Below are 27,613 nucleotides of genomic sequence, written 5' to 3' on the forward strand. Positions count from 1 at the left end.
AGAAGTCTTTCCCTCAAAGTAGAGGGGGGGTAATGAGTTCTATGGTGCCTTGGAGCAACAGGTTGTTTAAAACCTTGGGAAGGAGGGACCACTGGGAGGGAGGAGGTAGCAGTATAGGAAGTTTTGGGGGAGGAGACATCCAAGGCATGAAGTAACCCTCCTTCAGGACAGACAAAACCCATTTGTCGTGTCACTAGGGCCCATGCAGGAAGGCAGTGAGAGAGACAGGAGGATAGAGGTACGGTGGAAGGAGGAGGGGGAGGAAAAGGAGGCAGGCAGTCAGATGCTGCCTGCCCTTTCTGGAAAGGGGGGGGTCTCTGGGCAGCGGCCTGAGGAGTCCTGGGCTAAGTAGCCTGTCTCCTGTGTGGTCTTCTAGACCTGAGGAGGCGGAGGGCCTAGAAGACTTCCTTATAAATTGTGTCTTGGCCAGATAGTTCCTCTGAAATTTTGGGATTGGAGAGACAAGAAGGCAGCTGGACAAGAGGAATAGAGGCTGGGTTAGGAGATTCCATCTGGATCAGGTCATAGAAACTTTTTTGAGCCTCAGACATGTCTGAGCAATCCCATTTAAAATGTTCCCTCATAAGATTGACTGTGTCCCCGAAGGCAAGGTCTTCCACAGGGGAGTCAGATTCAGCAGAGGCTTCCTCCGGGGATCCATACCCCAGAGGGGAAGAAATTTGTGAAGAGTAGGACAAGGAGTCCTCTGAGGGGTCAGACATTTCCTCTTCTGCAGGTTGGCTAGGAGTTGTCTCAGGCTGAATAGGCCTGGGACTATGAGGTGGAGCAACATGAGGGAGGTCTGCCGTAGGCCTAAGGGCCATGAAGGCATTGTTAGAGACTCTGACTGAAGGCCTGCCAGTCTGGCAAGACCTTTGGGGTTGAAGCGATATGCCTCGTCTTCTGTTTTTTCTTTGTAGGCCTAACTGGCATCTGGCTGGCGGTCAGCCTTGAAGTCATAGAAGGAGTGCCTGAGGTCTGCTCCGAAGCGCCCATCCCAGAAACTGGCTCCCCCCTGGCATCTAAATCAGGTGTCAGGATATCCTCTCCAGACATGTCCACACTGGATTGTGTGGCCTCCTGATAGGTAAGAGATTTATCCGAAGCGGTGGACACCGGTTCCTTGGCCAAGCTAACAGTGGCTACAGGCTGAGAATCATCGAAGGGAGGCACGGTGGAAGTAGACAGCCGCGCGGGCTTGGCCTTCCTCCTGGGTGGTTCAGATGGGGCATCAGAAGCGGCTTCCATTCCGAGAGCGATCTAAGATGCTGGTTTTCAAGGTATAAGTCAAGGGCCTGAAGTCGGCGACGAAGGGTCTTAGGGACGAACGATTTACAAATGGCACAGTTTTTATAATCGTGATCCCTGCCGAAACAAGAGAGACACTGGTCATGGGTGTCTTTGTGGGGAATATGGCGACCACAGTTGCACTTGCTCTTACCGGACATTAACAGACTATAGTAAATATAAAAGGACTGAAGAAAATCCCCAAAGAGGTACTTATCTTAATGTGAAACTGATCCGACATCCACGAGTATCAGGAACACCTGGTGTATGGCTGGCAGCTAAAAAATTCTGAGGACTGGTGCCTGCAGACGTCACTTTTATGGCCCATGTACCTGCCAACACGTTAGACGTCCGACACACCCTCAGGGACTGGAAAAGCTTTGGAAACCTGGCAGGACAAGCTGATGGGAAAAAGGGTAAACCCACTAGTGAATACTGCAACACTGGAATAGAAAGGCATCTTCTTGGGCTTTTGCATTCCACCAGCAGCCTTCCTTATGTACCTTATTGGCCACATTATCTGTTCTATAATCCTCACACTGCTGTTAGCACTGTTAAGAATGTAGCCTGGTATGCTATCTGGTCCCATACAAACATTATTTTTAGCCTTTGACAGATATTGTTAGACTTGTTCTACGGTGATTTCAGGGAAATTGGGCAATACAATGTGGACAGGTGGAGTAAAATTAGCACTAAATATGTCTGCTAATATGTAGGCTATATCCTTGGGACTGGAATGTGTAATATTATGGATGAGTTCAGTGCATTTTGGCGTACTACTCATTAATTTCCTGACATGACTGAAGAATGATTTTTAATTTCCTTTGGTAGCTACATCAACTAAGTTTGTACTCCATTTCACATTTTCTAATAAAGCTCTTAATTTTTTCTCTGCAATGACTTAAGTATGGTTTTGACATAGGGAGATGACGATTTATAACAATGTTTCTTTATTTTACTTCTTTTGTTATAATGCTTATTAATTTGAGATTTCCACCACAGATTTATTCTTTAATTTACCATTTTATATAGGGCAGACAGGAGATGTTTCTATACAACTGTTTAGATTCTGGTAAAAACAGAAGATGAATGTGTCAGCCCTCTCACAGTCAAGTCAATTTGTGCAAGATGGTTGCGAATTTTATATATATCATCTACAAATTGGTCTGAAGTCATCCCTAAGATAGTCTCATTTGGTGGTGGAGTGGTGTCATTAAGTTTAACAGAGAAGGTTACTGATTTGTGGTCAGATTTAACAGCAGGTAAGGAGGACTCTACTTCACTGTCCTTTCCTACTAAGGAAAGGACACTGGAGCAGAGTCAGAGATTTCAAAGTCATACCCAGTGAAACAGTTGGCCCACAGCATAAACCACTGGTGGCCACAATCAGCTGTAAGCGGTGAACTGTGGTCAAAGAAGACTGTAAGATCATCAGAGATTAGGTTGAAGCCCTAGAAGTTGACTAGTGAGAACATACAAGATTTTTTGGAAATACTTTGGGTTCTAGCACCTTAGGAAGAACAAGAAATAGGTGGAGTTGAAGAAGAATGGCAGCATCCCAAAACAGCATGACTCAAGACGGTTATATTAGGGAAGACCACATTAACATACAGACATATCTCTTAAAATACGCTTTTGCTGCAACAGAGTAGTCTAGTTTTACATAAGTACATCATAAAATATTCAATAACATTTCCAGAAGACAAAGCTCACATGTGGTTATGATTCTAGAGAAAGTACAGTTGTGTACACTTACCATAAATGTAGATTTTCTAGTGTATTCACTGTTGCAGTCATCACCTGTGGGTTATCCCTGCTGTTGTAGCCCTCGGCAGGCCTGAATACCAGAGTCAATGTTTTTGTGCACCGGCTGCTGTTGCCTGTAGTCTGCCTTCAGGTCGTCAGCACTATAAAGCAAGGCAGCCAACATCATCACATCAGTTTTTCTTGCCCTAACCCATCAGAAGCACAAGGGAAAAGACAGAAGTGGACCTGGTGGCTAAAAGCCACCTTGGGAAGCATGTGTCCCCCTAGGGGAAGATGTGAAAAGGGGGATGGAGGGAGGGAAACCAAGACTGCAACAGTGAATACACTCCAGCATCTACCTTTATGTTAAGTGTTCACAACTGTATTATGTTCTTTGTGTTTCACTGTTGCAGTCATCACCTGTGGGAGGATTCACAAAGGTGAGGTAAAGGGTGAAAGGATAGAGAGAGTCCTAGGTATGGGTCAGGAGGCCCTGCAGAACTGCAGAGGCAAACCCTGCCCTAGACTTCAAAAAGAGAGGTAGATGGTAATGCTTTGTGTAAAGGTATGGACAGAGGTCCAGGTGGCTGCTTCCAATATGTCCCTGGTAGGTACTCCACTGAGGAAGGCAGTGGAAGTGGAGGTTGGCCTAGAGGAGTGGGTACGGACTGATATAGGGATGGGTTTCCCATGTAGTTTGTAGCAAAAATGGATACAGTGTGATATCCATTTGGAAATGGTTTGCTTGGAGATGGGCTTCCCGTCTGCCCCTGGGGCAAAGTTTACAAGAAGCTGGTCAGTTTTTCTGAATGGCTTAGTGCGGTCTAGTTAGTATCCGAGTTGTCTATGCACATCTAGTGAGTACAGAATTATTTCCCCCTTGTTTTGAGGGTTAGGAAAGAAGGTGGGAAGGTGTATGGCCTGGTTAAGGGTCACATCAGATACCACCTTGGGCATAAAGGAGGGATTAGCCCTCAGGGAGACTCTGTCTGCATGGAAAATTATGAAGGGCTCGACAGCCATGAGAGCTTAAAGTTCTGAGACCCTTCTGGCTGAGGTGATAGCTAGTAGGAAGTCAGACTTCCAGGAGAGGTATTTCAATTCTGTAGAAGCAGCAGGTTGGAAAGGGGGTAAGGTTAGTTTCTCTAACACATAATTCAGGTCCCAGGGTGGAGTAGGAGGTCTTCTTGGAGGCCTGATATTAGAAGCCCCTCTGAGGAATTGCTTAATCAAAGGATGATAAAAGAGGGGTGGGTCTGACTCATAATGGGTAGGTGGGTCTGAATCATAATGGGCAGAGATGGCCGAGGTATGGATTTTAATAGAGGAGAAGGAGAGGCCACTAATGAGCAACTCTGAGTAATCCAGGATAAGAGGGATGGAAGGTTGGGAGGTACTGCCCCCTTTTAATTATTTCCAGGAGCAGAATCTTTTCCATTTTCCACCATAAGATTTTATTGTGCTGGGGCTTCTGGCATATGTGATGATGTCCAGGACCTGTTTGCTTAACAGTGCCTTCTTGTTAGCTTTTAGTGTATGACCCATGCTGAAAGTTTGAGAGTCTGCAGGTCTGGGTGCAGTACCTTCCCCCTCTCCTGGGTCAAGAGGTCTGACCTTAGAGGAAGCAGCTTGGAGGGCTGTAAGGTCAGACTGTGTAGCAATGGGGTACCAATGCTGTCTGGGCCAATCTGGAGTGGTGAGGATGGCCTTTGGTCTCTCCTCTCTTATTCTGATCAGAACCTTGGGAAGAAGGGGTAGAGGAGGGTATACGTACACAAAGAGGGAGCTCCAGGGGAAGTTGAAGGCATCCACCTTCCATGCTAGGAGGTGATACTCCCTGGTACAAAACTTGTGCAGCTGGTGATTGAGGTACGAGGCAAAGAGGTCCACCTCTGTGGTCCCCCACTCCTGGGTGATTTGCAGAAAGATTTTTTCTGTGGATCTGCTATTTGTGGGGGTCCAGTAAGTTTCTGCTTAGGTGGTCTGCCAGTGTGTTGTTGATCCCTGGTAAGTATTGCACAATTAGGTGTACCTCCCATGGAGGTGGCTGTAAGCCACAGACTCATGGCTAACCTGCTTAGGGGATAAGATTGAGTGTCCCCCTGCTTGTTTATGTACCTCATTAATGTGGTGCTTACTGTCTGTTTTTATAAGGAGGACCTCTGTCCTGAGATGGGGTTGGAAGGAAGTCGGAGCATTTTGCACTGCCATCATTTCTTTCTGGTTGATGTGCAAGAAGTTGCTGGGCATTCCAAAGGCCTTGAGTATAACCTGCCTGCTAGGTGAGCACCCCAAGTTATTTCTGAGGCATCGGTGGTGACTGTCTGGCCGGAAAGGCGGAGCATGAAAGGAAGACCCTTGTTCATGTCACAGGCTTCTGCCCACCAGAGAAATTCGTCCCTTATGCAAGGTATCAGTGGGAGAGTGGTCTCTAGGGACTGAGTGCTGACACCAAAGGTTCTTCAAGTACCACTGAAGATTTCTCATGTGAAGCCTGGAGAGAGGGATGAGAAGGATGCAAGATGCCATGTATCCCAAGGCTTGCAGGAACTTTCTCGCAGTGAGGGGACTTCTAGCAGCCAATTGGCTGAAGTAGAGAGGTAAGAAACTCTGCTTTTCCAGAGATAGGAAGGCCATTTGGGTAGCTGTGTCTAGCACATCTCCCAGGAAAACAATTTTCCTGGTGAGGTTTTGCTTCGATTTTTTTTCTCGTTGATGGTGAACCCCAGGGAAGCTAGGAGTTTTTTTTTTGACAAAGAGAAGATACTGGAGCAATTTTTCTTTGCTGTTCTCCTGAATGAGGCAGTCGTCCAGTTAACGGTAAATCTGTATATTTATCTGTCTGCAGAATGCTATAGCCGGGGCCAAGTATTTGGTGAATACTCTGGGACCAGTAGATAAGACAAAGGACAGTGCAGAGAACTGAAAGTGCTGACTGCCTGCTCTGAAGTGCAGGAATTTTCTGCACGATTCCCTGATGGGGATGTGGAGGTAGGCATCTTTTAGGTCTAGTGTCACCAGCCAGACATTTTGTGTGAGCATAGGCAGGAGCTGCTGCAAAATTAGCATTTTGAATCTGGGGACCACCAAGGAGGTGCTCAGTTTGGATAGATCCAGGATGGGGTGCCAAGTGCCCTCTTCTCTGGGAACAAGAAACAGTCTAGGGTAAAAACCTCTTCCTGTTTGGTCTGAAGGGACAGGTTCTACTGCCCCCTGGAATATTAGGGGTTTTACCTATTTTAATGCCTCTGCCCACTGGTTTGGGTGGAGGTCTGGGTACCCTCTTGGAATTGGGAATTCGCTGAAGTAGAATCTGTATCCCTGAGAAATGATTTTTAATGCCCATTGATCCTTGGTTATAGAGACCCAATTGTCCTTGAAGAGGATGCGCCTTCCTCCTAGTTTTAGATGAGTAAAAGGAGGGCATGGGGGGAGGGAGAGTCATTGTGAGTGCTTACCATAGAAGCTTGGCTTAGAACTCCCTGCCTTAGAGGCAGAAGCGGTCTATTGTTTGCTTCTTTGCTGGCCCTGAAATAGGGGCCTGGATGTCCTGTCCCTGCGAGGTTTACTTTGGCCATGTCTGTTGGGTTCAGGGAAGGCCCAGTGCTTAGAGGGGAAGTTCCTGCTGAATCTGGGTTGTTGAACTTGAAATAAATCTTTTACTGTTTGCACAGATTTTGCTTTGTCTTCCATCTTTTTAAGTACCTCTTCTGCTTTTTCCCCAAAATCTAGGGGTGCATCAATATGTTTAGACTTGACATGATCAGAAAGAGGTAGTTCCTTCAGCAATGCATGTCTTCTAATAACAGATCCTGTCACTGCTGCCCTGCTTGAGGCTTCTAGGGTGTCATATTCACATTGTAATGAGTGCTTGGCCACTTGACAAACTGAGTGTAGTAATTCTGACAGGTCTCTTGAGTTGGCACTGTCAGGAGAGGTAGCAATCTTCTGTTTTAATTGTTCCATAGGTTGGTACTAGGCCTATACAAGCCTAGCCATAACAATTCCCTGGCTATTTCTTCCCGGAATATTTACTTCCCTGGTCCCCTGTCTAGCAGGGTGACTAACGTGATTGCCGGGGTGAATTTCATATCTCCCATCCAATCGTCAAGGTTCCTTTTGAAGAGGGCAAAGAGGCGCTGGGTTTGACATGGCCTTGTATGTTAAGCAGAGATTGCCTATGAGTAGGTGATATGCGACAGTGTATAGCTAGAGTTTTTTTTAGACGGTCAGCATACAACACCTGCTTTAGGCCTGTAATTCTTTTAGTGAGGTATTTCTGTGGCCTTTCCAGTTGTTGCAGATGTCTTGTGAGGTACATACCAAATGGGACGTTGTACTCTATAATGGGTCTAATGAGGGATGAGTACAGTGGGACAATAACCTCCTTTTTTCTGGATGAAAAGCCCTTAAAGATAAGGTGTGCCACATAAAAGGATTTCCTGACTGTTGTGGCTATGTGGTTATTGAATATGAGACCACTGTCCACCTGTGTCCTTAAGTCCCTTATTACACTTTCGGTGTTTAGTGTACTGCCACTTATGTGGTAATTCATCGGTACATGGTTTTTCCCAAAGGGGATAACTATACATTTCTTGGCACTGACCTTGAGCCCATGGCTCTGGCACCAAACATTTGTTTCTGTAAGGCCCTTTTGTAAAATATTGACATAATTTGGGGATTCAATAATGGCTCCCAGTGTGTGTCCAAAGTGTGTTGTTGATATTTCAACATATGGAACTAACAACCGAGTGCTCTGATAGCAAAGGTTGCAGAGGTGTACACTTTCATACCCCATCTGTCCAGAACTCTGGAGTCTTTGTCAGAAGGAAGAGGATTCTTGGAAGAACAAGTCTTAGCTCCTTTGGGTCCCTGTGTAATGAAATCAGGGTCTGCAGCAGGGTTCCTGTACAGGTATTTGTGAGAATCCGGTATTCTGTACTACCTGTCAGATTTAGCTGGAGCAGGTTCAGAGGCTAAACTGGAGTCAAGAAAAACATCATCCACCACTTCTAGAATAGGTGGGATGGCCAGGGGTCTGTGCCGGGGCAGGTCCAGAAACTCTCCAAGTCATTTCTTTGACTGTGGGTGGTCCTGAGACTCCCACTGAAAATGTTTCCTGAGGGAGTGAAGGGTTTCCCAGAAGGAGAGATCCTCTGGAGGGGAGGCAGTGGGGATGGAATCCTCTCCATCTGAATCCTCAAACAGTTAAGGGCTGTTGTTCCTCTTCAAAGGCAGAATAATCAGATTCCTCAGACTCTTAGTCTGTCAAAATTTCTGGAGAAGGAACCCTTTTCCTTTCTGGAGTGGGGGCTTGAGTACCTCGGATAAGGGAGACGAGATTTTATGCATTTGAGCTTATGGTGGGGGGGCAGTAGCAAGATGGTGGCTAGAAGCAGATTTCCTAGGAGTGGCGTGGCTTGGTTTCATGGCCTGAGAGAATCAGTCTGTTTCTGAGAAGCAGTAGTCAGAAGAGAAGACGTTGTTTTTTGTCTAGAATTGGTAGTGCAAATGGCCTCCTTGGAAGCCGGTGCCTGCTTCGCGGCTATGGAACCAACCGGGGCAGAGACAGCCAAAGGCTCGGAAGACAAAGTGGATTTTTGCAGCATACCTAACTCCAAAAGAGTCTTGGCAGATGCCTGCATAGAAAACGAGTCTGGCATCAGGGGCTGCAAAAGTGCCTCACTGAATTCCAGTGAACTGACGACTTGCTTAGCGGTAGTGTCGTCAGAAGGCTTAGCCTTGTGAGGCCTGTCTCTATCTTTACGTTTTTTCAGAATGTCGGCAGATTGATGCCATATCAGAATTCGAAGACAGAATATGAAAATAATTGTCTACAAAAAGCTCTACGGCGAATGGTTCTCGCATTAAAGAAGGCACAGAACCGGCAACGAGGGATGACGTGTTCTGGGCCTAAACAAGTGATGCAGTAAGAATGAAAGTCTCGGTGTGGGATCTGCTTTCCACAAGCAAGACATCTTTTTCGGACATCGGTTAGAGCAAGAAAAAATGGTCCCCAACGGGGTACATAACTTCTGGTACTGACCGACTGGTTCTGCTACAGGCTCCATGGCAAGAAAGACTGATGTAAGGACGTTGGCTGCCTTGCTTTATAGTACTGATGACCTGATGTCACACAAAAAGCGACAGCAGCCGGCGCACAAAAACATGACTCTGGTATTCAGGCTGGTTGAGGGCTACACCAAAGCAGGGATAACCCACAGGTGATGACTGCAACAGTGAAACACCAAGAACATCCTTAGATACTGCATCATTACAATATGTCATCCAATGTGTTAAGAAAGCCCATATTCATCTTTTATAAACATGCTGCTGCAATGCTCTTTTCCCTAAAGATGACACTAGCCAGGTCAAGGGGCACACAGACCATAGCATCTTAAATCATCCTGTCAGAGACTGTAAAAAAATTAATCAACATACTTATAAAAAGTGCAGTTGTGTGAGGTACTCACAATAAAGTACAGTTTTGTACCTACCATAAATGTAGATGTCCGATAGGAATGCATCTGCAGCCCTTACAAATGGGTTGTCCTGTCGTCAGGCAGCCCTTCGGTCGGCCGGATTCCAAAGTCTGGGTCTGGCCTCGGCTGGTGTCACACTTCACCCGACGTCATAGCTGCAGTTATTCGGGTATAAAGGCATCAGCTGACGCCATTTTCCTCAGTGTTTCTTGCCCCAGATGCCAGGTGCCCTCTAGGAAGGCTAAATTTGGATAAATGCAAATGATTCCAAATAGTAGAAAGCAAACAAAAATAAGCATGTATGTACATATATACAAACAAATACACCATAATAGATTCCCCCAGCTAGCTACAAGATGGGCAAATACCCTAGGAGTACCCACAGAGGGGAAGGAGGGTAATCCTGACTGCAGATGCATTCCTATCGGACATCTACATTTATGGTAGGTACAAAACTGTACTATGTCCTTCAAGGATGCATCTGCAGTCCTTACAAATGGGTAGAATACCACAGCCAAACTGGGGGAGGAGGAGAAATAAAATTATGGTGTAGTTAAGATCCCTTGCAAAACAGCAGTGGCAAAACCTGCTCGGGATCTAGAGTATAAAGGTAAATTATAATGCTTGGCAAATATATGCACGGAGCTCCAAGTAGCAGCCTCTAAAATGTCTTTAGTAGCCACTCCTCGTAGAAAAGCTGTGGTAGTGGCTGTAGCCCTTGTAGAGTGAGGCCTGATGTTTTCTGGAGTTTTCTTCCCATGGTAGGAGTAACAAAATCTAATGCAATTTCCTATCCACTTAGAGATTGTCTGTTTTGAAATTGCTTTTCCTTCCATTCCTGTTGCATATACTACCAGTAGCTGGTCAGTTTTTCTATTGCCCTTGGTCCTGTCCAAGTAGTAGCGTAATTGTCTATGCACATCCAAGGTATGCAACAGTCTTTCTCCCCTGTTCTGTGGGTTGGGGAAGAATGTAGGTAGGTGGATAGCCTGATTCAAAGATACTCTGGAGACCACCTTAGGCATAAAAGTAGGATTTGTTCTCATGGACACTCTATCTTGATGGAAGATCAGGAAGGGCTGTACTGCCATTAATGCCTGTAGCTCAGATACCCTTCTTGCTGAAGTGATTGCCAGCAGGAAAGCAGTTTTCCATGATAAGTATTGTAATTCTGCTGTTGCTGCTGGTTCGAAAGGAGGAGTGTCAATTTTTCTAGCACAAAGTTCAAGTCCCATGCTGGCAATGGTGGCTTCCTAGGTGGTTTTACATTTCTAATTCCTCTCAGAAACTGCCTGAGCAGAGGATGTGAGAAGACTGGAGGATCCAAGTCGTATTCTGCTGAAATAGCTGATGCATGAATCTTAATGGAAGAATAGGACAGGCCTTTGTGGAAGAGCTCTGCCAAGTATTCCAGGATGTTGGCTATGTTTACCAGTGACACATTTTCTCCTTTTGCAGTACTCCAAATGAAATATCTTTTCCATTTTGCTGAATAATTTTTCCTTGTTGAGGGTCTGCGAGCCTCCAAGATAATGTCTTTAACCCTTTGGGATAAATTTGGGTTATTTGTTCTTATGCAATGTTCCAGGCAGTCAGCTGCAGTGTTTTCAGGTTTGGATGCAGGGTGTTGTAGTTGTTCTGTGTTAACAGCAAGGGAACAAGGGGTAGGGGCCATATTTGTTACATGCTCCTCAGTAATGGGTACCAATGTTGTCTTGGCCAGTCTGGAGCTATCAGAATGATCCTTGGACGGTCCTCTTTGATCTTCAATAGCACCTTGTGCATCAAAGGAAGTGGTGGGAATGCATATGCTGTCAGGTTTTTCCAACTGAAAGATAGGGAGTCCACCTTCCAAGCAAGTGGGTGGTACGTCCTTGTGCAGAATTTCTTTAGTTGGTGATTATGGGGATGCAAATAAGTCTATTTGAGGGAGTCCCTATTTTCTTGTAATGGTTTTGAAGATGTCCGGATGCAGCATCCATTCGTGGACATCCGTGGTAGTTCTGCTTAGTATGTCTGCTAGAATGTTTTCTTTTCCTGGTACAAAAATTGCTTGTAACTGAATGTTGTAGCTCAGGGCCACATTCCAGAGGTCCACTGCCATCCGGCATAGAAATGTGTGCCTCCCTGTTTGTTGATGTACCACATAACTGTGGTGTTGTCTGTCCTTATCAACAGTTGACCTTGTCGAAGAAATGGTCTGAATGTCTGAATTGCCAGTTTTACTGCCAGCATTTCCTTTTGATTTATGTGTAGGTGCAGCTGGTCTTTAGTCCATAAACCTTGTATGCACTTGTCCAGCATGTGGGCCCCCCAACCGAGGTCTGAGGCGTCCGTTGTGATGGTTTGGCTTGGTTGAGTGTTGTGGAAGGGCAATCCTTTGTTTGATTGACAGGCCTGAGCCCACCATTGGAATTCTTGCTTCAGGCATGGAATTATTGGAATTTGGGTTTCTAGGCTGTGCTTGTGCTGAGACCATAAATTCCTTAGGTACCACTGTAACTTTCTCATATGCAGTCTGGCATGTGGAACCAATAGTATGCAGGATGCCATGAAACCCAAGCCTTGCAGGACTTTTCTTGCTGTTAGATGGTTCTGCTTTGTTAATGCCAAGAAGTAGAGGGAGTTGCTCCTGTTTTTCTACTGTTAGGAATGCCATTTGTTTCGATGTGTCCAGCTCTGCACCCAAAAAGGTTATCCTTTGGGATGGTATCAGCCTTGACTTTTTTATATTGACTGTGTATCCCAGGGCTTGTAGTAGGTAAATGACCCTTTTCAAGTCTTCTGCTAGCTTGTTTTTGTTGTCCGCTTGTATCAGGCAGTCGTCCAGGTAAGGGTAGATTTGGATTCCCTGAAGCCTGCAATGAGCAATTACTGATGCCAGGCATTTCGTGAACACTCTGGGCCAAAGGGCAATGCTGAGAATTGATAATGCTCTGATCCTGCAAGAAATCTGAGGTATCTTCTGCAATTTGGTCGATGGGATGTGCAGGTATGCCTCCTTGAGATCAAGAGTTACCAGCCAAGACTCCTTGCCCAGCATGGGAAGAAGCTGCTGTAGGGTCAGCATTTTGAATTTTGGAACAATGAGGAATGTGTTTAAAGCGGACAGGTCGAGAATAGGTCTCCATTTGCTTTCTTTTCTTGGTACCAGGAAGAGTCTGGAGTAAAATCCCTGTCCTTGCTCCATAGATGGTACCTTTTCCACAGCTCTCATCCTTAATAATTGAGTTATTTGTTTTAGAGCTTCTGCCTTTTGATTTGGAGGTAGGTTTGGCATTCCTCTCTTCCCTGGTAGAGTATGGAAGTGAAACCTGCAACCTTGGTCTATTGTCTGCAAAATCCACTTGTCTCTTGTGATGTAATGCCAGTTTACTGAAAATAAAGCTAGCTTCCGGGTGCTTCTAGTTGTTCCCTGGTAGGCGGTGCTAGAGCCAAGTCACTGTGATTGTCCTGTAGTAGTGGTGGTGGCTGTGTCTGTGGCTGCACCTCGCTGGTTGTTACCCTGCCACTGGCATCTCCTGTAGGCACCCCTGGATTGACTTCTGCCTCTTGAATGCCTATTCCTGCCTCTCTGAGCGCTGGAGGAGTCTGGAAAGGACCAATTCTTGGAGGGCCAATTCCTGCTAAACCTTGGAGGTTGGACCTGTAAGAAATCTTTCACTGTTTGGACAGATTTTGCCTTCTCTTCCATCTTCTTCAGCACCTGTTGTGCAGGAGAGCCAAACAAATTGATCTTGTCCATGGCAGCATCTAGTAGTTTTGATTTGACATGGTCTGGTAAGGCCTGCTCTTTTAACCATGCATGCCTTCTGATAACTGTGCCAGTCATGGCTGATCTAAAGGAAGCCTCCAGTGCATCATAGCCGCATTTTAAGGAATGGTTACTGACTTGCTGAATGTTATGTACCATTTCCTGAACAGATTTTTTGTCTAATGGTTCATCCGAGGACAGCTTTTTGGTTAACTGGTCTAGCATAAATTCTTGATACTGGATCATGTGGAATTGACAGTTCAAGGCCCTAGCTGAAAGAGTAGCAGAAGTGTAAACTTTTTTACCCCATCTCTCTAAGGACCTGGATTCCCTTTCAGAGGGAGGGTTTTGGCAGAGGTAGCTGCTACAGCCTTAGGACCCTGGGAGATAGTCTCGGGATCTGAAAAAGGAGCCTTATACAAATGGTAATGCGTGTCCGGGACCCTGTAGTACCTATCGGGCTTAGCAGGGGCCGGAGGTAGTGAATCAGGAGCAGTACAAGCATCATTAAATGCATCATCTACAACAGAGAGAACTGGAGGTATGGCTAAAGGCCTATGTTGTGGTAAATGCAGAAAAGTTCTAAGCCTTTTTCTAGAGTCTGAAAAATCCTGGCCCTGCCACTGAAATTGTTCCCCTCACAGCATGCAAGGTTTCCCCAAAGGAAAATTCCTCAGGCGGAGAGGCAGAAGGAACGGACTCTTCAGCATCAGAGTCTTCATAAGGGGAGAAAGGAGCCTCTGGAGGGTTTGTATTATCTGAATCATCAGAGGAATCATCTGTAGAAACTGGCTCAGGGGGCTCTGCTCTAGGCCTCTTCTCTGGAGGTGGGTGAGAGGCCCTGTCTGGGTGAGGTTGGGATCCCCGGATTAAAGAAATGAGATCCTCTGCTAGACTAAGCATTTGTGAACTAGAGCTAGGCCTGTGAGAGGGGGTCTTAGCAGGCACAGATTTAGTAGTTTTAGCTGCTTTAGCCCTGGCAAAGGCCTTAATGGACATGGATGCAGGTGGCCTAGCAGCTCCACGTGCAGGGGTAGAAATATCCAAGGGATAGTGTCAGATAATTCCTGAGAAACTGCAAGAGCAGGTGGGATTTCAAGCCGATTCCACCAGGTTGGAAGAGGCCTCGGTAGGAGGTAAGTTTTCGGCTGAAGGAAGAACCGCTTGCTCGGTTTCAGCGAAACAGAGACACTCGCGGTTGGCTTAACCGCGGTTTGGACCGTGAGTGTCGGTCCTTTTCCTTGCGCTTTTAGATATTTGCGTAGTCGGAGGATCCGGCGGCATAATGTAAGCAAAATCGAGCCGAAAAACTCCTCAGCAAATTCCGACCGGCGTCTAACGTCCGTCGGTTAAAAGAAGCACAGGCTAGACAAGCTGCTACGTCGTGGTCTGGGCCTAAACAAGGTAAGCAGTAAGAGTGGAAATCTTTATGAGGTATTTGTTTCCCACAAGTTAAACAGTTATTCACTTTTTCTGACATCGGCTGAGGCAAGAAAGAGTCCCCAACGGGTACTTAGCTTTAGAAGTCTTGACAGTAGTAATCTCTGGTTCTGACCGACCGGCACTTGCGAACAGCTTCTGCTTGCGCAGCGGCAAGAAAGACTGAGGAAAATGGCGTTGGCTGATGCCTTTATACCCGAATAACTGCAGCTATGACGTCGGGTGAAGTGCGACACCAGCCGAGGCCAGACCCAGACTTTGGAATCCGGCCGACCGAAGGGCTGCCTGACGACAGGACAACCCATTTGTAAGGACTGCAGATGCATCCTTGAAGGACATCTGCACCTTCTCAATGACAGCTTAAGTCACACGTGGATTTACTTAGCAGTGAGGTTAAGTTGGCCTAAACATTGGTTGTATGGCTGACCTTTTTCCCCACTAAAAATCAATGCTGGTCTTGCGTCAAACTACGTTCTAAAATTTGGGGGTGTCAGGATCCCATATAAGAAACACTGACATGTATTCTCTTCTTCAAGGAAAGAAACTTTGCCAAGGTCATGTGCGCGTTGTGGTAAAGTACATATAAAATATAATTGCATTTATGGGGGCATCCAAAAGTATGAAATATACTCTTTGTATGCAAGCAGCATAACATGAACACTGCCACTAAGTAATGCAGTCACAGTGAAGAAAGGAGGGTAGTTTTATTAGTAAAGTTATCTACCTTGATGATCTACTGTTATGGTGAGTATCTTACATAAATGCAACACCTTACTTCAGGAAGAGTGAGTGCAGAATTAAATCAGAGCATCTGGGAGATATCCTGTGCAGTAACAGGTAACACTTGAGAGGTGACAACTTACACGATTCCTGAAGCACAGCAGTGATGAGCACCTTTTCTGATCCTATACTGAAACCTTGAACAACAATCCAAGCTGCTGCTTGAGGCATATATATGTCCTGAATGGAGACATTTTTAAACTTTGCTACAGAAATAATTTCACCTCTTTTAGAATGAGTCATAATACGTTTTTGAAGTAATTTGATGCATTTATCAAAACAAAAGGCAACACAATGGACTAGCCACTTGGATGCTTTTTTAAGTGACTAGTAGTCTTTCTTGTTTTTCTCAAGGTGAACACAAACTGCCATTTTTTTCCAAAACCAGGAGTCCTTCTGATATAGTACCTCAACTATCTCAGAATATCCAAAGTGTGAAAACAGTGCTCACCAATAATATGTTCTTTAAAATAAAAAGCTGGCCTTTGAATTGTTTTGGACTGAAGTACAAGACAACACAAGTCTAATTTTGGCATAAGAAGTATTAGTGTTTGGCAAGATGTTTTCACTGCAGAAAAACTTTTCAAAAGGGTTTAAGTACTAATGCTTGCAATTTAGAGACTCTTCTTCATGAAAAAACCGCTACCAAGAAACAAGATATCTGTAAAAAGTGCACAAGTCTGCCACTGGTCCAAATGCATGCAGAGTTAACTTTTCTCATCAGAAAGTTCAAGTGTCAACGTGGAGATGCAAGCTGTTTTTGAGACATATTCCTTTTTAATGGAGAACCCCAAGAAGGACATCTATTATTTCATCACCCTTGTGCAAGCCCAGCAGTACCAGGGGGGGTAGGATACGTCCTAAGGATGGGAGATGGAATGTGCATCAGTGCTAGACCACCTCTCACTTCCACAAGGAGATGATGTCAGCAAGATGCCCCACCCACTCTCAGCATTTTGCAGTTGTTTCCATGAAGTTTTCTCCACGAGGCAAATCAAACAACAAAGTGTGCCCCAAGTGTGTGCGTTTCCCTCCAAAATGAGCATGCCCATCCTCCCCTGTCTGCATCTCAGATGCCAAAGATGCTACCTGAGCCTGGGTACCTGGCTACAGTCAAGGATTATAACTCTACTCCATTGTGCTTTTTTTTTTTTTTTTTTTTTTTTACTGTTGACAATTAGGCAAATATGACACCGACATGGCTGATGTAGACTGCTCCCCTACATGATTACTAAATGACGACTTGTGTTTTATATTAAAAAAAAAAAAAGTTTTACTGGCTGGAACACTCCTGGAGTACTGAAAATTGGAAGCATGCAGCCATCAAAAATGGATTTCTTGCCTTCCACATTTTCTTAATTTCACCAGGATTTTGTTTGCTGATCTACCAAAAAATGAGTCAATATTAACACGGTCAGCCAGTTGGGCCTTTACATTTTCTGGGTAGGACTATGTCCTTTGCAAAGTCTACTTGCTCAGAATTTCTCCAGTGGTAGGCACCTTGGTAGCATTATCCAGTCCATCAAATACATATTTTAACATGAGTACTCCTACCCGGTCTGAAGTGGATGCTAGTTTTTCAGTCTTTTCTTTTACATCCCTAAAGTAAAGTTTGTACATCTTCCTGTAACTTGCTTAAAATATAGCTTTTTAACTTTGCATGTGTGTCAAGTGAATCATGACTATTTCAGACGGACTGCTCGACTTGCACATTATTTTCCCATACCAATCAAAATCCTTGATTCTTTGTCAAAGAAAGAAAATCTAAGGGAAAAGCAGCTTACTGGTATGGCTCTGAACCACAGAAACTGTTTCAGGATAAGGTTTTAAGTTGTTTTGTAAGCTATACCTGACAATGCAGCCTTGCACAATCTGTAAGTTTTTCTGTCCGCCACAGCTTATGTATCGGCATAATGGAAATTAGAGCTTAAAATGTATTTAAGTGTACATAACAATGAAGATACAGACCACTTAGCTTGTTTCATCCTCATCATCTTCAAGTACTTTCTTTTAAAACCTTTTAGGATAGTTAATGGGCTAATCAAACTATTCTTCCGCATAACTCACTGCCTCCTTAAAAGTTAATCCTTCATGGAGTCATGGTCTACACCTGGGAACATAGGTAAATCTACCTACTGCTTGTAAAGCTTTGCTTCTTCTTCTGAAAGCCATAAGGACGCAGACCTCTTCATGTGCCTTTTATCTTTCTTGGCCAACAATAGTACTGACAGATTGTTTAAAATCTTTGAAAACAGACACAAATGTGGGTCCTGGGATGGTGACTGGAGTGGGTGTTGGAAGCAGATGACTCCCAAATTACTTTAAAGTTTTCTTTTGCAAAGTGTTTATCATTAAATACATGTGGAAATCTAAGCAACATAGTACAAGGTACAGAAATAAAAGGCACCACAATGGTCAAGAATCACTTTCAAATGTCTTTACAGTGAAGCACTCAGATTCCCTTTACTTGGGGGAACTCCTAGGCTTGTGAAATCACACTGGAAGGCTCCACTGCAAAGAAAGACATAACTGTAGGTTGCGTGATTTTAAAGGTAGCCTGGGACCTAATCCTTTGCCATGCAACCACACAATCCTTGGTAAACACTGGACACCTGGTAGTGTCAGAGACTGATGCCAAAAAAACCAAATAACTGCCCTTTAGCATTAATTCACTCACAAAACTACAGCTGTTAATCCTGGCCATGAGGAAGAAGGGTAGAAAGCTTCAAAGATGTGGATACTTATGAAGCTTCCTTTATCAGTATGTTCCCCATATCCTGGGAAAAAATATTTGATGGTACAGTTTAACTGCAAAGGTTAAGTGCCTTTCATGAGCACCTGGAAACTGGCACATATGAAGGACGGTTGTTGAAATGCAAATAATTTATGATTAAGGCACAGCTGAGTAACAGAAAGGTAATGACAGAATCGAGTCAGTGCAAACTGTGTAGAAGTAAGCAGTGGTGCATTCTTTCTTGGCAATGTAATGCAAATCGCGCATTTGCATGATTTTGCTTTTTCAACTTTAGCTGGAAAGAGAGCCACAAGAAAGCAGTCTTCCCTTCAGGCCCTAAAAACAGAAAAGTAATTGAAAGGACCATTATCAGCTGTGTTTTAGTGGCTGTTTCTGCATGGTGCTATCTGTCTTGTTCCCAGAGTTCAATAACCCAGAAGCTGCTGGCACTCCTAAATATGTAGCTCTAGTCCTCTAGCATTCACCCCTTTGCTTACCAATGAACATGCATTTGGAACTTACTACCCAAGTGGATAAGTGAATCCTTTATTCTGAGCAGTTTCAAGAGCTCTCCAGTGACTTACCTGTACAGCTCATCTTACGACTGCTGTCTTAAACTTTATTTTTTGCCATATTTTAACATGTGTTTTTGTTATCCTTTCACACATTTTATTGTGCACAGACTTTCTTTCTTTTTTTTTTTAATTTTAAATATCAGTTCAGAGAATCATAGGAAAAACAAGGGAACTGAATCACAGACTATTTTCTCATTGACAGTACCCACCCTCATTTTGTACCCTCTTCTCAAGAGGGGCAAAGTAGGCCAGGGCCACAGTAAATTCAAGGGTTCCGATCTAATTTAGGTTTAAGCTTGGGGATGCTAGGGTGTCACTTTGTTTAGTCTGCACAGGAAGTTTGTTCTAGAGCTGAGCTAGGTGCTGCGAAATAAAATTTGTCTTGCCAGCCTCTTTTTCTTATGTGCTGGTAGAAGTTTAAGTCTCTGGCTCTAGTATTAGTGGACCTAGTTGACTTGCAAAGATACAGGAGATAGAGGAGGATGGGGTCCCTAACTGTACAGAACTAAAGGCATTGATCATAAAGCAAGAACTTATAAGAAACCAAGTAAAGAGACAGCATTCCAAGCCTTTACTGGTAGGGAAGGGACTATAGGGCAACAATCTTCTTGGTTAGGAACGTGTGGGGTCTTTACAACTGCTTATTATATATAGAAAAGTATGCCACAAATGGGACATCGTTCTCAATAACTGGTCTAATTAGGGCTGCACAAAGAGGGACAACAGTTTTTTTTTTTTTTTTTACCCTGATGGTATTGAGGTACTAAACAGAAGCATTTTCTGACTACTGCTTTTACATGACTGTCAAAGGACAGGGAATTAACAGCCCCGGTTCCAAGCTGCTCGACTGCATTATTATTTTGGAGTGAGGTATTGGCTATACTATATGCTGAGGGAGAGAAAGCTGCTTACCAAATACAACACACTACATTTTTCAAAGTTAATTTTATTCCCTTTTTCTATACATCACTTGTTTATGATGGCTAGTTCTTACTGTAATGTAAGGAATGGGTAACAGAGGGAGATTTGACAATAATGCCCAGTTTGCAGTCATCTGAAAACTTAGTTAACCAAAGGTCTTCACTCCTGCTATGGAGATCCGAGAAGATGATGCAAAACAGAGGAGTCCAGGTACTGAGTCCTGGAACACACCATCACTTACCTAAATGCTTTCTGAGGAAGCACCTGCCAAATTAACAATGTAGGTTCCAGCATTCATTCAGTTGGCTAACCACCTTACCATACATGGATCTACTGTTAAGGCACTTAGCTTGTTTATGATGCCAGCATGAGCTATACTGTCAAATGCTTTGGCCATATCCAAATAAGCTGTGTGAATAGAATGACCGCTGTCAACAGCCGCTAGGACCTTGTCTAAGAAGTTAACTTAATTGAATAGGCATGATCTCCCTTTGACAAAGCAACACTAATTGGAGACCACTCTGATAAACTTTCTGTTACCATAGTTTATGAGGTCAAATATGCTGCTAGCCATGGCTTTGCAAATCAGACTATTCAGGCTAATGGGTCTACAGTTTCCAGGGTCAGTGGTAGAGTGAACCTTGTACAAAGGCATCACCACTGCAATTTGCAGATAACTCAGGTTAAACAATTTATGGAAGAGATTCACAAAGGCATGATCAATGCTACTTATTAAGTATCCAAGTACATCATCATGTCTCATGTAAGCAGTATTTTTGGTTTATACGAGCAACTTCAGTATGTGCTCCTTTTTGATATTAGGCGGTATAAGGTATTTCGGAAAGTGGAAAATTAAGAGTTGTTTCAGGGGCAAAGTTTGTACTAAGTTTGCTTGTTAGTACATTTGATATGCCTAATGAGTCAGAGGGGGTGGTGTCATTTTGGATAAGTTTAAAAAAAAACTGCTGTTATTTTTTTGTTTCAAAAACAAAAAAATGCTATATTATGACAAAAAGGATCTCAAAACGTCCTTTATTAAGTTAGTTAAGTGCTTTCTTTCCTTATCAAAAGGGAACTTCAACAGAACTAAGTTAGACACATCATTTAAAAAAAAACTTCAGACACTAAAATCACATGACACATCATCCAATAGAAACTTTAGAACCTTAACTAAAAATGTTTAAATATTTAAAGAAGCACCTAAAAGTATTAAAAAAAAATACGTTAACAATAATGTACTGAAAATAATGCATTGTTCTTAAAATGCATTTAAAAATACATTTAAAATGCATATAGTAAATAAAAAAAAAAAACTAACTCAAAATTATAAAACGAAACCTGACCATCAAATAAATTACAGTTTTGAAGCTTTGAAGCTTTAAGGTTTAGAATACTACTTATGGAGATGTGTTCATTTAAACCTGGGTACAGTGCCTGCATCTAATGGAAGCTACCAATACAATTCTTCAAAATTAAGTTTTTCATCCCAAAATACCTCCTCCTTCATTAAAGGGAACATATTCAAGAATAAAAATACAATTTTCTTAAAATCAGAACATATTTTAGAATGTTAACTTAGAGCATTAGTTTCATCACCCCTTTTAATTGCATATATATGTTCATAAATCCTGGAACACAAAGCTCATTCAGTTTTCCCAAAGTAAAAGGACAAACATGTTAAACAACTAGCTAAGTATACTACTCCCTTTGTTCCACAGTTGTAGTTCCTATCACAAGAAATAACTTTGAGGTATGTACTTACAGTATTAGTAGTGTCTATAACATACCTGCACTGGGAACATCACCCACATTTAAATGAGCAAAGCATATCAAAATCTTTTGAACTCCTTTCCATAAACCCTTTCAAATTCTGATTCCCTTTGTACACAAAAATGGAGCAAGCTCCTAATTCATCAATGTGCCAAGCTGATGAAAATACTGCTAACTAGTATCTCTAAAAAATATTCTGGTTTTCCCCAGCTCTATGATTAAAAGTTAAAAACGTGGCCTTGGAAAAATCAGAAACCCCTTGTGTATTCTTTCTGCAAGAATTTACAGAATTTGGATAATTTAAAAATAGGTATAAAATTCATCTGCCTCCTCTGTAATATTGCATCAATAATGGGAGAGAAGAATTCAGACAGGTAATCTCTTTCCATAAATAAATCCCTAAGTTTAAAAAGCTCTTTTTCAAACTTGGAAGCATTGGAAACAAACCTTAACAGCCTTACCATCTGTCCTATAACCATTTTTTTCTTTTGAAATACGGAGTGGCTGCTTGCAAAATGCAAACTATTGCAAAACATTTTTCCTAAAAATGTGAGATTCCTACTTCATGTTAAATATCCTTAGTTATAAGAGCATCTAAATAGTTAACTTCCACAAAACTTTTCTCACAAGTTAAAAAGCTAACACTGCTGTTTATATAGTGAAAAAAATCACTGTACATTTCCATAGAATCAAACCACACAATAAAAACGTTGTCCAAAATCTTAAGTATACAAATATGAAAGAACTAAAGTCACTGTAAAAACATAACTTTTCCCACACCTACATAACTATATTAGCAAAGACGGGTGCAGAAAGGGTCCCTATTCAACAGTGCTTTGTGAAGTCATTCAATATCAATGTAGTGAGGAATCTCTCACATCTACTGTTACTAATAACCTTTGTCATTTAATGCTAAAAATCACACAAATCCTGCATAAATTCTTCAGTTTTTTATCTACTTAAACAACTAAAGGTTCTATCTTAAAACCAGAAGAAGCAACAATAGGTCTTAATGGAGAATTTTTTTTTGTGAACCTTTTGGAATTCTAAAAAAATGGAGGGAGTGATAGGTTGATGTACCTTCAAAACATTCATGAAATAATTTCTAAACGCATATTCTTCATACAAACTGTTCAGCCACAACTGTATTCTGTTACAGCTAAGATTAACTGGGTTCCTCAAAACGTGTCTATGAAATGCTCCATCATTCATAAAGTCAAACATCTTTCCAGAACAGTCATGAGTTTTCATTACCTTTCCCCCTCCTTTGTCTGGTTTCATGATCCTAAAAATGTTTGTCAGTGGAAAAAGTATATAAAATTCTTCTCTCATTCTATGATAATAAACTCTTTCAACATTTACTTGTTAAGTTACAGATGTCACGTTGACATAACTTCTCATAAATGAAGATAAGTGTCAAAAGGGTTGGGGGGATTGAATACATTGTAAACACAGGTGAAACACTAAGAAGGTCCAATCATTGTTTGAAGAAAGTATGCTCAAGTTAAATGTCTGTCTGCAACTTGAGCTCTACTAATGTGTCCACTACATTTAAATCCTTTGTAGGGACAAAAGTAAAGCCCTTTGGAACAGTTTAATAAAATTACTGTCAATGTTATATGGCTAAGGTTGCAAATCTTATAACAGATTAAAAATGTTTACTTTTTCCCTCAGCCACTCAACTTTCCTGTAGCTCAATGAATCTTGGTTCTGAGAGTTTTGAAAAAAATAGCCATTCTTCTGGTTGGTCCTGTTATTTTTGTTTGTCTGGTGATTCTGAGCTAGCTTGTTTGACTTTGTTGGGTTCTGTTGCTCTAAAAATCTCTTTTGTTAACAAGTTCCATTCTACTGTTGTCAGTAACCCCAAAGGAGGAACCCTCAAACACTACAATGTCATCCTGAGGGTGTGGCTTACTCTGCTTCTATCCCAGAGGATCTGGGTAGACAGTTTTATTCTCACAGTCATCTTTGTTTTTATCAACTTTTTTCTTTTCTTTGTTTAATAACTTCACACCCAGGATCCACATTTGTGAAAGCTAGGTCAAAAATCTTGTTGTACAAGGGAAATAAGAGGTCCCTCACAATGTGCTGCTGTAGTTTGTCAATCTCAGTCACAGTCTTCAAAAGCTGCCTTTCACTGTCTCTTGCAAGTTAGGCATTTCTTTGTTTCCGAATGTAACTAAATATGAACTTATACTTATCCTAGGCTTCAGAAGCTAATTTAATTTCATGATTTGTCTTACTATCCCTGACATTAGTTTTTAGTTCCTTCCACGTATTCTTGATACAATATTCAATTAGAGGAATTTTCGATCTGTTGCATGATTTAACAATTTTTTTCTCTAACAGAATTTATTTAAATTGGTGGACCATGTTGACTTTCCATTACACTTGGCTATAGAGGGAAAGCTAGGTCTAATCACTTATCTATTCAGGAATATAACTCCTTTGTATAAACAGCAGCTATATCACTGTCAACTCTGGTAATGTTACAAATGAATTTGGATAGCTCATCATATACTTTGAGGAGGTTTTGTCCATTTAAATGCCTGAATTCAGAATTATTGACTGCAGGGGTTTCAGAGATTTTTGAGTTTACAGTTGATTTATTCAGGGATGGAGAAACTCAAAAAGTGATGGAAGTGGAAGCTATTTCAGTTAAGATCAGGTCAAGAATATTATGTCCTTTTAGCAGGTTTGTTATCTAATTGTTTCAAAGAACTTCTGGGCATACTCAACTTTGGAGGTATAGATGCTTCACTTTAGAAAGGGGTAATTGAAATCTCCCATTTTAAAGGTATTTGTGGTAATAAGCAATTCCTCAAGTACACTAAAGAATCTTACCTGGTCGTCAAGAGAACATGGAGGGTGCCTTGTAGCAGGCTATAAGTAGTTTGTCTTGTCCAGGGAAGGCTGATGTTCAAAAAGTTCATTTTGTGAGTCTCTGTGGATCTGTCTAGAGGTGATGTGGTCTTTGACAAATATGGAAATGTTACCACATTATGGTAAGGGCAAAACTCAGGGATGGAGATCAATCTTTACATCGAATCAAAGTCTCAGTAATTACACAAATATGCATGCATTCAAGTTGCAAGTGTGCTTCAACATAAAGCAATTTGTCATCAAGACTTCTAGCTTGAATTTAGGGCAGGAAATTGGAGTTTATTTTCAAATTTTACTTCTCCTTGTATTCATATTAATAAATTTGAACTTTAACTTGGCTTGGTGTACCTTTCACACTGCAAATGTGTTGGCCAGACTGGCCACAAACACCAGCCTATAAAGAGTTATCATGGTCTAGTCAGCATCAGAACCTGTGATTGCTTGTAATGCAGGAAGAGAAGACATAAAATTACACTAGTGCGAATTATGCACCATTCTAAAGTCTGGCGATAGTTCACCATCAAAACACGGTCCAGAACAGCAACATGGCTCTACAACTACCTCATAGTCCAGTGCAATAATTGCATCCTCAGCTGTATAAACAGAACCGCAGAGATAACATCTGCCACAAGGTCCAACATGTGCAACAGACTGTGAGTTTACACTTTTAAACCTGCACATTTTCTATGCTTCTTATTTTTGGGGAATACATTTCTCAGAGATAACTTACAGTCTTCCACCACTCTCAAAGTCTCAGCACTTTGGCCACAGCCACTAACTGATAGTGTCTGAGAAAGGCCTTAAGGTTTCTATCTCGCTAAAAAAGCATTTTTTTTACTAAAGGTGACACAGTATTTACAGGCAAAGATGTCATGGCTGGAAGTCGTTTGGCAGTGTGTCCTCCACAGATGCCTAATTTATTTTTCTAGGAAATTCACTAACCTCAAAATAAGACAATTTAAACATATCCAAACAAACAGGCAGCTAAACAATCTAATACTTATAATACAAGTAAAAATGAAAAAAAGATTCTCTAAAGGGTACTTGTCACTCTGGAAGTCACCTTGGAAGAGAATGACAGGTGCATTGTGACTGACTGCTTTTTATGGACAACAAGAAATGAAAGTGGCCTGGGCTGACTCCCCATGTGATGCCTCAGGCTAAGGGATAACAAGCTATATCCAGGCCATGTCCAGAAGCTATGGAAGTGAGACCAGAAGGTGAACAACCACATGCAGTTAATTCCTATGAATAAAGAATTATACTGCAGCTATGATTCTTATGAAGAATATCACTATAATTCTGCTGGTTTACCTGAAGGTCATGCTCCCAACGGTACACTTCACTTGATCAAAGGAAAAGATCATGTGAGCTACCGAACATGGTAGGAAACCATCCACCATCAGACTAGTTCTGCTACTTGAACAGAAGGCCTATAATAAGACTGCTGGGAATGATGAACCATTATAGAGTCTAAGGTCAATGGTCTCACATCGAAAGAAGGTTTGTGAGATCATGATGACTTAGTAGTTGCTGACACCTCACAGTCTTGTGGAACAACTAATGCAACTGCATCTTCAGCTCTATTAATCAACAATGATCATGCCTGCCAAAAGGTTCAAGTGATATAACAAAGTTCAGGTCTGCATGTCTGCATACTGTGTCCTCACCTACGCTGCCAAAATCATGCAGACTTTTTTTTTTCCTTTTTGGTTCCTTCAAAAGGACTGAGCCCAATGGTCCACTACACACAGTCAATTGATATATTCATATCTCGGCAGAAATATTTAGAAAGTTTTGGTGCTTCAGACATCAAACACATGAATCTTTTTCTGTGACAACTATTACAATTAACATCTGAAATGGAAGTGCAACAGAAAACATGAAAATTGCAGGGCTTGAGCAACCTCCTAGACAAGATTGTGATGTCACTACATGTCAGGCCCAGGCCCAGGCCCAGGCAGGGATGCCTCATGCAGAGGGATGACAAAACATCTGAAATGCACAGAGGTGAGAATGTTAAAAGAGAATACCTAAACAGCTGCTCCCTGCAAAAGACATCAAAAGTAACATATAGGGATTTTCGAAATTTCAGAATCTACAGACCCTCACTTCAAAAGGTGCAACATTCCTTTTGGCCAAAACGTAAAAACACCATCTCTCATTTCTCCTGTGGGACAAAACCACCCCAAGTTCCCCATGTAGAGGACTAACCATCTTGACTTTATTTAATCAAACCTGAGGCAACTGTACCTTGTGGGAAAGTTTACAACCAGATGAGAATTAAATCTAAAAAATAGCCTTCATCTTTTGGTATGCAAACTGCTAGAATGCACTACTCTGTACTCTTACACTCTCACAGCTTGATACGGATATGAGATTAGATACAGCAACACAACTGCATGCACCATAGATAAATGTGTACATGTGGGCATTCCAGACTCTATGCTTATCTCCTGAATACCAAGTTAAAGTTTGAAAGCCTCATGCTACAAGTGTTCTTCACAACCAAAGAGCAAGTATTCAGTTTTGGTGATTACAAAAGTTCTCCAAAACACAAGTATCCCATCAAGTGTACTTTAAGTCAATATCACAGCTTTTTAACTATTTAAGATCCACCACTTATTGGACAAATGGGGGTTGTCTGCAGTGATGCAGTTTTGTATACTTCAGATGTGCTACTTACTCATCTAAATGGGAACACTGATGGGAAGCAATCAAAGTTCAATTTAAAAAGAAAAATATGAACCATCTGACAAGAAATAAAATGATGCTGTGAAGAACAAGTAAATTGCTTCCATAGGACAGTATGCTACGACTAGCAAAGTTCACAAATCCTGGCCTCTAAATCACTAATGTTCTGCAGGATTTCTCTACCAGACTTAGAAGCTCTAAGAACATTTTTCTGTAACACCTGAAACTGAATTATTAAAAGCACATTTTTAGAATAGATTCACAAAAAGTCCAGCCTTCCAACTCCTGCACTGGTTTATTTACTTTTTACCTAGACAGTTTATCCTTTATTCATTTAACTGTTTAAAGAAGTTGTTGGTTCTGAAAGGCATGCAGAGAAAGTGCATTTCCATATTCAGAACAGCAGTTTTTTTTTTTTTTTTTTTTTTTTTTGGTTAAGGACAAAATAGAGGAAAAAATGCTCATAAAATAACACTAAGCTGCAGGTAAGGTAAATATAAAAAAAACTGGGAAGAACTGCTGCAGACTGCCAATTTACAGAAAGTCC

The 27,613-nt window shown here is 42.1% G+C and overlaps 1 protein-coding gene across 2 annotated transcripts in view; it reads right to left on the reverse strand.

Annotated features, from left to right (window-relative positions):
* AMOT (angiomotin) overlaps positions 1-27,613 on the reverse strand; it is a 1,515,905-nt gene that overhangs the window by 595,564 nt on the left and 892,728 nt on the right. The window lies entirely within an intron of this gene.

The sequence above is a fragment of the Protopterus annectens genome, chromosome 13.part0, assembly GCF_019279795.1.
Source record: "Protopterus annectens isolate FY-2018-M chromosome 13.part0, PAN1.0, whole genome shotgun sequence".
In the NCBI taxonomy this organism is placed as follows: Eukaryota; Metazoa; Chordata; order Ceratodontiformes; family Protopteridae; genus Protopterus; species Protopterus annectens.